Here is a 9,594-nt window from a genome sequence, read left to right as displayed (position 1 = left end):
AAAAAAAAAAAAAGAGTTTGGAGACTGCCCTGTGCATGTGCGTTCCTGGAAGGGCTGGCCCAGGGCCTTCAGGTACCCAGCCTCCCCTTTTCCTGGCCATCCTTGGGGCCAGGCCCAGCCCAGGGAGACTCAAATCAGACTGTTCTAGGTGCTGTGACCACAGCAAGTTGGTACTACCCTTCTACTGTCCCATAGTAATAGGTGGGACAGGGAGGGGCTAACCCCCACATCTGGCTCAGTATTGCCCAGTGAAGCTGGGCCAGGCCAGGCTGGGACATAGGTGAGATGTGTGTGGGCATCGGTGGGCATTCCTGAGGCCAAGAGGCGGCACTGTGGGTAATGGAGGCTGTTACTTCAGATACAGTGAGCAGGGAAAGGCCTGTCTCAGAAGGGGTGACATTTGAGTGGAACATTAATGAGGAGCCAGTTATGGGCAGAAGCAGGGGCTGAGTTGCCAGGCAGAGTTGCCAGGCAGAGGGAGCAGCCCTGTGCCCAGAAAAAGGCATAGCCTTTGACATAAGAGTTTGGCCTGGAGAGCCAGAACTCCGGATCAACACACCTGCTTATTAAGGGGTTATGTGGCGGAAGCAGTAGAAGAGGCAGGGGAGCCTGACCCCTGGTTTCTATGAGGCACCTAAGCTCCAGGCCCCAACTCTAAATTTCTAAGAGTTCCGAGTCCAGAAGCCTGGTTTCCAGAGCTGGGTGTGGCACCTGTCCCCAGACACCTGGTTTCAGGGGTAAGCTAGCTCCTGGCTCCGAAGCCTGGTTGGAGTCGGGCGGCACCTGACCCCCACCAAGGTCTGGGGCCCAGGTTCCAGCCACCCTGTCCCATCCCACTTTCGATCCCGCAGACCCCTGCTGCTGCTGTCGTTGCTGCCGCTCCAAGATGCCCCTGCCCAGCCCATCCGACCGCAGTACCGCTTGCTTCGGCTGCCGGGTGTGGGGCACACACGTGGATGCTGGGGTGACGCGAGTCATAGAAAGGCTGGACGGGATGTCCTTGGTGCAGTCTCGGACCCCGCCCCTGGACCTGGCCTGGGGGAGGAGCCAGAGGGCAAGATGAGGCCCCAGTGACCCCTGCCTGCTTTGCCTCTATCCACCTGGGCACCCGCCTGCAGCGCCTCTCAGTGGCCCTAGAGGGACTCTGGCTTGGCGGTTGCAAAGCGCCTGCGCCAGGTCCGAGCTTTCGCTGGGCCCCAAGCGTAGGGGGCGTGGCCTGGCCGCCAGTGGAAAACGATTGGCCCGCGGAAGTAAATGTTGCTCCTAAGGAGCATCAGGATTGGTCCGCAGGAAGTCCCTGGAACTCCTGGGGGAGTGAGCACTGGGTATTAAGCCACAATTAGCTTTGTGCGGATATGGGAGGGGCCTCAGCGAGTCTTCAGTCGCACCCGAAAGTGATTGGATCACAGGGCGGGGCATGAGCAAACCTCTAAAAGAGACGGAGGGGGCACGGGGTCGTGAGAGCGTGACCAGGCAGAGTCGCCAGGCAGAGAGTGAGTCAGGGACTTCACCCGAGAAGGCGAGGCGGCGTCCCTCTCCCTAGCCGCTGAACTTGGCAGCTGCACGAGTCTGGGAGGGTACCCACGCCTTCGTCCTGCCTGAGATCACGTGTCGTGTATACAGACGAAGTTCTAGATACCTCAGGAAAGAGCTCCTCATTCTCACCCGTGTGCAAACACAATCTGGACGTCCACTCGATGGGAAAACTGCGGGGCCAGACGGATCCTGCCCCAGTAGAAGACTGATTTGGATACGGTGTCTCCGGTCTTCCCTGTTCTCCGTCTCTTCCCCTGCGGCCTGCATCTTCAGCGGAATTCTGTCTTATTGGTCCCCTTTGTCCACCCCCTCACCTTTCTGCCTTCAGAAGAAAACTGCACGACCCGTGGCACCTACTGGGATCTGATAGAGACTCTCAGGTCTATGCCAAGACTCCGTCACATCTACGCACCTGGGTGTCAGTGTGCGGTATGTGACTTCGGATTGGTTTTGCTGGACGGCGCCACCCTGAAAGCCTGCTTACCTGTCTGTCTCACCCAGGAAATGGTCCAGAACCTCCTGACAGACGTAGCTAGATGGCCGAGTGAGGCCTTGGATGCCAGGCCCAGTAGTCTGAACTTCTCTTGTGGGCAAGGAGACACGTGGAAGGTTTTTGAACCGGTGAGTGGCAAGTTTGGGGCAGACCTAGCAGTCAGGTGGACCCATGCATTGGAGACTTCCCAGGCTCCCCTGTGGATACCCTTTCCCTGGGGGAAACGGACCTGAATGAGGAGTTAAGGGCAGGTTTTGCACTGAAATCCTGTCTTGGTTGGAACAGGGTCTAGGTTGGATATGGCTTTTCCAAATGCATCTTTCATCATAACTTTTCAGCCGTAGCTCTCTCCACTTATTGCCTCATTCACTCAATATGTTATGGTTCAAATTGTCAGGAAAAAGAACCTTGACTGGTCCAGGTCAGGCTACTTTGACCAGCCTGTAATTTGTCTAGCTCAAGTCAAGGCTTTACCCTTGACCACGATGTATGCGAACCGTTTACATGGTACAAAACACCACAGGAGAGTGCGTTCAAAGGAGGAGTGGATGGGCTCAATGATTGACATTTCTCGTGCAGCCCTGTGATAGACCGTATTATTGTTCCAAACATATACTGTCCTTCCTGCTGGACCACTCACTATAGGATTATATGCATGCGTGCCCCACTTGTAGTGGGCTTGGCTGTCCGTCTGGCTTTGGCCAGTGGGATGTGAGTAGAAATGTAAAGTATCACTTCCAGATAGAAATTGCCTTTTCTTTTCCCACTTGCTGCGAACCACTAATATTCGGAGACTAGTTGTGGCCACATCAGAATAACTAAACCAACTGTCACAGAACTAGGACGCAGAAGTGGGTGCTACCACGTTAAAAATGAATTATGTGCCATTGGCTTTGGAGCTGGGCGGCGGCTGATGAGGAAACCATCGGTGGAAGTTGGAAAGATGGTGACGTGTGTTAGGCAGCGGTGAAGCATTCGGTTAAACTGTAAGCCGGAAATAAGTAAGCATATAAATAATGTCCAAATGAGCTTGGGGCCTTAGGGAAAAAAGAGTTTGAGAAAGAATATTCGTAGCATGACTTGATTGCTTTGGGGGGGGGTGCATTTGACAAGTTACTGTAAGAAAGAGATGACAGGGAAAACAACTGGCCATTTTTAGGCAGAAATGGAAGAGATTAGAGAAACTCCAGCCAGGTGATCTACAGTTTTAACCAGTGAGAGAGACAGTTGACAAGGCCCTTAAGCTGAAAAGTTTGAGTGAAATTCATCTTTGTGTCAAGGGTCTTATCAAATGTATGGCTCTCGTGCCTTTTGTAGAAACCTCTGAACTGGTCAAAGTGGTTCCCAATAAAGCCTTTCAGTTAGTCAAAGTGATTCAGAAAAGAGAGATTAAGAGTACAACTCTCCCAAAGGAGTTAGTAGGCTCCATTTGCTTACAATTAAGTCTAAAGAGAGAGGCATGTCTGAAAAGAATTATGGGTTTGGCAGTTACCCCGTGGAACTGACTGAAATCAAATAGATAAGAAGCTTCTTTCCCTCCTCACAAAAAGCCACGAGCTTGGATTTTTAAAAGACCATGAATGTTCAAGACCTTGAGGACTCTCACATGTCCTCGGGCATGAAGGAGACAGAAAGCTGCTTTGCCTCAGAAGGGCATAACCTCCAGTGTTTTCTCAAATGTGACCAAGGAAAATAAATGGGAAAGGATGAGCTACTCTGTGGGAACGCGGGAACTAGTCCCAGGAAGGAATCCCACTTCCAGGTAAAGGCGGGGGGGGGGGGGGGGGCTGTTGTAATTACTATGAGCCAGTAAGTGCTGTGTGTCTCCCATTCTTCCTTCTAAGTGGGAGTGTTTACTGTTTTATCCTGTCCCTGTTGCACTTCGTATGTTGGATGTGTGAGGAGGTGGGGGCAGAGATAACTTGTGATGATGATGATGATGATGGTTTGGGTTCATAGGTCTCTGGATCAAGAGAAGCCACCTCTGGACCTGATGTAGGGACTATGAGTGGTCCTGGACTTGAGCCTGATGCCACGATTAGGTCATTTGGGTGGTCTTCCTGGGGAAGGATACGTATTTATTTTGCACGTAGAAGAAACACAAAGGCCGTATTTGTGACAAAGAAGGCAGACTAGGAAGATTTCACAATTGTTCAAACACCGTCATTCATTCACCCTCTCTGCGGGGCCCCAGCCTATGAAAAGATTATATATCCCTACTCCGCTGACATCCGCTTTGGGGATGTGGCTTGCTTTAGGCAATGGAACTCGAGTAGGAGTAACATGTCCCACTTCCAAGAGGAAGCTTTAAGAACCGTCATGGGGCCCGACCCCTTTCTTCTCTTCTTTGTCTTGAGATTGAAAATTCCAGATTGTTCCTTCAGACTAGATTCTGGAATGAAGATGATGTAGAACAGAGCCACAGCTGTCCCGTGGACGATATTGGTTCACAACATCTTCAGGAGCTTCCCAGGTGGAATCTGAAACCAGCCCCTGTGCGCAGAGAGCAGGGAGAGATTGAACAGAGAGGCCGGCCACTGCAGATCGGTACATGGCGGGGTTAAGAAGCAAGGGGACTCACATGCAAGGCTTGTCTTGGACAGCCACCAGACAAGTGGATCTCTGCACCTCCCACCAAGTCTTAAAAATTTATATTAGGCTGTCACTCAGTAGAGCACGCGACTCTCGATCTCACCGTCATGAGTTCAAGCCCCGCACTGGGTGTGGAGCCCTCTTAAAAAAATGTTTTCTATCGAGGCCTTACCTGGGTTCAGTCATGTATACCACCCAGATGGTCTCAACAACACAGTGCTCTCTCAAGGCTGCATCCGTGGGGCAGCCTCTGGGGTCAGGGAAGGCAAGCTGAATGTACATTCCAAGGACAGGGGAGGGGTATGAGGAACCTTTGATTATGGGGGTGCCACTCACAGGTCAACGGGCGGTCACACCCTCTCGATGACCTCCCCCAACAGAGGACATGGAATATGAGTGAGAAAAACACTTGTTCTGAGCCACTGAAATTTGGGGATGGTTATTACTGCAGCACCATTTGATCCTAGCTGACTGATAAAAGCTCCCTCCATGTTACAGAGATTCTCTATTCAGTTCTCCTTTCCTATTTTGTTTTTAAAGATTTTATTTATTTACTTGAGAGAGAGTGAGAGAGAGAGAGAGTGCAGGGAGGGAGAGTATGAGGGAGAAGAAGACTCCCCACCGAGCAGAGAGCCTGAGGCGGAGCTTGATTCCAGGACCCGGAGATCATGACCTGAGCCGAAGACAGACGCCCAACCTACTGAGCCACCCAGGCGCCCAGTGGTTCTCCTTTCCTATCATCAAGACAGTTGGCCTACCAAAATGGTGGCACTCTAAAGTCTGAGGCTTGCCCCTTGTTTAGAGATATTTACCCTCTGGTCCGGTAAGCCTTCTTGATTCTTGCTGGTTCTTGGCAACTTGTGGTAGCTGTTTATGTGAACTAGAAAAACGTCTCGGGGGATGGGGCCCCCAGACCTTCTAGCATCAACTTGGTGCCTAATAAATGCCAATCTCACATACATCCTAAGACCACAATGGCACTATTACAACAGACCTGTCCAAAAGGAAAAAAAATAACACCCAAACTTGCCTTAATTGCATGGATGTCTGCCCTTTCAAGAAGCCCCAACAAAATGGATAGTAAGTGGATATTCTGTGTTTTTGCCTATGGGTACATCTGCATGAAACAGAGAAGCTAACCACGGCTTAAACAAGGTAGGAGTTTATTTCTTTCTTGTATAAAAGTCCAAATTAGTATGGTGGGTCTTTGCATGAAGTCATCAGGACCAATGCATGATAATTAAAAAATAATAATAAGTTCTTTTTTTAAAAAGATTATATATTTTTTAACAGAGAGAGAGAGAGCACAAGCAGGGGGAGTGGCAGGCAGAGAGAGAGGAAGAAGCAGGCGCCCCGCTGAGCAGGGAGCCTGATGTGGGGCTCGATCCCAGGACTGTGGATCATGACCTCAACTGAAGGTAGATGCTTAACTGACTGAGCCACCCAGGCACTCCCATAATAAATTCTTTTATTTATCTTTTTGCTGTTCCATCCCTGGGATATTGCCCTCACCCATGTATTCTAAGATGGTCCACCAGCGCTTCCACAGTTTAGCCCTTGTGAAGCAGAAAAATGAAGGAGATGGCTTGCCCTTTACCCTAAATTGCAGAAGTTGTACCCAGAATTTCTGCTCTAATCCTATTGGCCAGAATGTAGTCACATGGCCAAGAAATATAATCTTCACCCTGGGCAAGCTTTTTGTCCCAATAAAAGTTCTAGGGAAACTGGGGAACTAGTCCCAGGAAACAGGCTAACTTTGGAAGGATGACTGTTGGGGGACATTCAGCAGCTACAGGCACACACTACCAGTGTAACCCATCCCGATTGTATTAGTTTCCTATTACTCCTGTTACAAAGTACCACAAACGTAGTGGCTTAAAACAACATGCATTTATTCGTTTATAGTTCCGGAGACCAGAAATCAAAATTAGTTTCACTGGCCTAAGTCAAGGAGTTGGCAGGGCTGGCTCCTTCTGGAGGAACCGTCTGCAGGCATCCAAGAGAAGCCTGCATTCCTTGACGAGTGGCCTCATCCTCCACTTCAAAGAACATTATTCCATTCTCAGCTTCCATTGTCACATCACCTCCTGCTCTGATTCGAACCTTCCTGTCTCGCTCTTAGAAGGATGCTTATGATTACTTCGAGCCCACCCAGATACTCCAGGACAATCACCCATTTTACAATTCTTCATGACATCTGCGAAGTCCCTTTTGTCCTATAAGGTAACATTCTCAGGTTCTGGGATCAGGATATGGACATGGTTGGGGGCCTTTGTTTAGCCTCATTCCGCATTTAAGTCATTCATTCATTTATTTGTAAAATATTTATCAAGCAAGAATTACGTACCTGATACTTTGTAAAGCGCTGGAGAAATAGAGGTGAAAATACAGACAAGGTCTCTGACTTTCACGGAGTTTATATTATAGTGAAAAGGACAAGGAAATAACTAAGATATTCCAAAACCATGACATGTATTATTAAAAATTAATCAGCATGCTATGACAAAAAATGACAAGGGGTTGGAGATGGGCGTGCTAATAGGTAGTCAGGAATGGCTTCTTAGAGAAGGTGACAAAGGACAGACCTGAGAGCTCAGGGCAGAACAGAGCCATGGAGGATTCCTTCTAGGCCTGGAAACCTGAGGGAATTTACTTAGCTGGCTTTTGGAATTGCTTTGATCAGTGACTCCTTTTTACCTTCCATTTCTCCCCATTTTGAACCAGAATGTCTATAACTATTATCCTGTGTATGTCCCCCCATTGCACGTAGGGAGTACATGACTTGTTTCTTTATAGTTTCGTAGGTCCACAGATGGCAGGAATTGCGCTCTCGGAAGGATTATACCCAGAGCCGCCTCAGCATCTACTTTCAGATAATGAGACTTAGGACTTTGGACTTGATAGGATTTGTATGAGATTTTTTTGGACTCCGACTTGATGCTGTAATGGGATGAAACTTTTAGGGACCTTGGGAGGAAGTGAATGTATTTTGCGTGTGAAACAGACATAAATCTTTGAGGGCTAGAGGGCGAACTGTAGTGAGGAGAGTAATGGCCCCCCAAGAGTCCATGCCCTAATCTCTGTGAATACGTGACCTTACATGACAAAAGGGACTTTGCACAGGTAGTTAGGTTTACTAATTGGTTGACCTTAAGATAGGGAGAGTATCGGGAGTTATTCAGATGGATCCAGTGTGATGGCATGAACTCTGAAAAGCAGAGAAGCTTCTCCAGCTAGCAACAGAAGAGGAAGACAGGAGTCAGAGAAATTTGAAACAGGAGGATTTGATGTGCCATTGCCAGTTTCGAAGGGCCCGCAGCCAAGGAATGTAGATGGCCTCTAGAAGCTGAGATCAGCCTCGGACTTACAGCCAGCAAAGAAACCAGGGACTTGAGTTCTACAGCCAAATGGAACTGAATTCTGTTAATCACCTGGATAAGTGTGGAAGTGGACTCTGTGAGAGCCTCCAGATAAGAGCCCAGACTGGCCAAGACCATGCCTCCAGTTTTGTGAGACCCTAAGTAGAGGACCCCGCTGAGTCAGCCTGGACTTCTGACCCATAGAGCTATGAAGTAAGAAATGGGTGGGACGCCTGGGTGGCTCAGCTGGTTAACCATCTGACTCTTGATTTCAGCTCAGATCATGATCTCAGGGTCCTGGGATCGTGCTGAGTGGGGAGTCTATTTCTCCCTCTGCCCTCCCCCCAAGTGGCACACACACACTCTCTCTCTCTCTCTCTCAAATAAATAAATAAATCTTTAAAAATGGGTGTCGTTCTTAAGATGCTAAGTTTGTGGTTATTTAATATGTGGGAATAGAAACCCGATACAGTAGGACTGGAGCTGAGACTTGAATGAAGAGAAAGAGCATTGTGGGTGGGCAACTCTGGGGTAGTGTGTTCCATCCCCAGGGAGGAGCAAGTGCAAAGGCCCTGAGCCTGGGAAGAAACAAACAAATGTGTTTGTTTGCTGGAGCCTGCTGAGTAGCAGTAGGTAGATGAGGTCAGAACAGGGGATAGGGACTGAAAGGAAGGTAGGCTCCAGGTGGAGAGATTTCTGTTGAGAGGGGACTAATTGAGAACTGGCCTCCAAATCTTGGTTGAATCCAGCATGACTGCCCCACCTACAAAGCTTGCTGCCTTCCCCTATCTACGCCTCAGCCCTGGCCCTGGAACATTCTTCTGCGAGAAGCCCATCATTTATCCAGCCATTTGGCTGGGAAGGGGGTGATGACTGTAGTCTATGGTACAGACTGACGAGTGATACCAGCTGCTGCTCCAGCAGCAGGGCATGCAATCTGGCACTCCCAAGATGTACTCACTACCTGGGACAGTCCTGGTAGAGAGCCAGGGAGGTGAAGGAAGTTAGAGCAGAAGAGAGGTGAAGGCCAGAAGTTAGACGAGACATTATTCAGATAATCAAACTGGAAAAAGACATCACAAGAAAAGAAAACTACAGGTATATTTCTTACAAAAATCCTCAACAAAGTAATAACAAACCAAATCTAGCAATATATAAAAATTATTATATAGCATTACCAAGTGGGATTTTTCTCAGGAATGCAAGGTTGGTTTAACGTCCAAAAATCAATTAATGTAATTTTTTAGTTTTTTTTTTTTTAAAGATTTTATTTATTTATTTGACAGAGATAGAGACAGCCAGCGAGAGAGGGAACACAAGCAGGGGGAGTGGGAGAGGAAGAAGCAGGCTCATAGCAGAGGAGCCTGATGTGGGGCTCGATCCCATAACGCCGGGATCACGCCCTGAGCCGAAGGCAGACGCCCAACTGCTATGCCACCCAGGCACCCCTAATTTTTTAGTTTTAATTAATCTCTACACCCAATGTGGGGCTTGAACTCATGATCCTGAGATCAAGGTTGAATGCTCTTCCAGCTGAGCCAGCCAGGCATCCTTCAATTAATGTAATTCTGAATATTTTTTAAAAGATTTTATTTATTTATTTGAGAGAAAGAG

Source organism: Ursus maritimus, unplaced genomic scaffold, assembly GCF_017311325.1.
Source record: "Ursus maritimus isolate PB19 unplaced genomic scaffold, ASM1731132v1 scaffold_2, whole genome shotgun sequence".
Classification (NCBI taxonomy): domain Eukaryota; kingdom Metazoa; phylum Chordata; class Mammalia; order Carnivora; family Ursidae; genus Ursus; species Ursus maritimus.
The sequence above is the reverse complement of the archived record's forward strand: the minus strand, read 5'-3'. Positions refer to the sequence as shown.